This window comes from Sinocyclocheilus anshuiensis, unplaced genomic scaffold (assembly GCF_001515605.1).
Source record: "Sinocyclocheilus anshuiensis isolate Anshui unplaced genomic scaffold, SAMN03320099.WGS_v1.1 scaffold881, whole genome shotgun sequence".
Taxonomy (NCBI): Eukaryota; Metazoa; Chordata; class Actinopteri; order Cypriniformes; family Cyprinidae; genus Sinocyclocheilus; species Sinocyclocheilus anshuiensis.
The window spans coordinates 736,227-737,221 of record NW_015558695.1 but is presented as its reverse complement, the minus strand read 5'-3'; positions in this window follow the sequence as shown (position 1 = coordinate 737,221).

Genomic DNA, 995 nt, shown 5'->3' with positions numbered 1-995 from the left:
ATTTTTTTTTTTTTTTTTTTTTGTCAGGCTGGTGTATTATTATTACATGAACTATTTCAGATATACTCACCCCTAAACCACATGCAAAAACAAAACATATTTTCTATGTCCTCGGTCGGAAAAAGTCTGGCTACATGAGACTGTTTCTACAATAACTTGGATGCCACTCAACTGCCACAGACATTTTGATGAATGAGTTTAGACTAAAGAAGATATTGATAGTGAAAATATTATGTTAGGCGTGCATTACTGTATGGGTTTAAGAATAGATGCTAATTGGAAACTGCAGTATTATTCTAACCGTCTTTTGATTATAAATGGGTATAAACGTCTTTTGATTATATATGGGCCAATATTAGTCTTTACTGTGAAATCAAGTGTCTGTTGTTCCCTAATGAAGCTTGGAGCCGAACCACATAATGATTTCAGCAGTAATTCTCTCTTGAACATTTTCTTTTGTTCAGAACTTCAACTGGGAAAGGCTTTGAATTCACATGGTAAAGAAATCAGCCCGTAAGCTTGTTTTTTTTTTTTTTACAACAAACACAAATATTGATCAAAGCCATCAATGTTACAACCTTTGCAGTTAAAGCTGCATTTTATGCTGCAGCACATTGATCCAATATCTGGCAAGCGGAGTGACATTACTGAGAGAAATGAACAGAGGCAAACACATATAGGCACACAGAGCAGTGTGTGACTGCAAAAGTGACACCGACACCACAAAATCTCATCAAAGCACTGAAGCAGAAGACCATCGTCATTCACAGGCAACCCCAGGAGGACAAAGAGAGAGAGCATTTACTCAGCTGACTTGGGGAGGGAAGGAGGTGACAGTAAAAAGAGAGAATCTTTATAAAGGAGCAGGTATGGATGTGTGTAACAGACAGATGTGAATGAGAATGACATCATAATGGCTTGGCCTATATGAGTACACAGTTCACCCATGCATACTGCTTCAAGTGTCTTGTAGTAATTCACAGACATTACGCAAT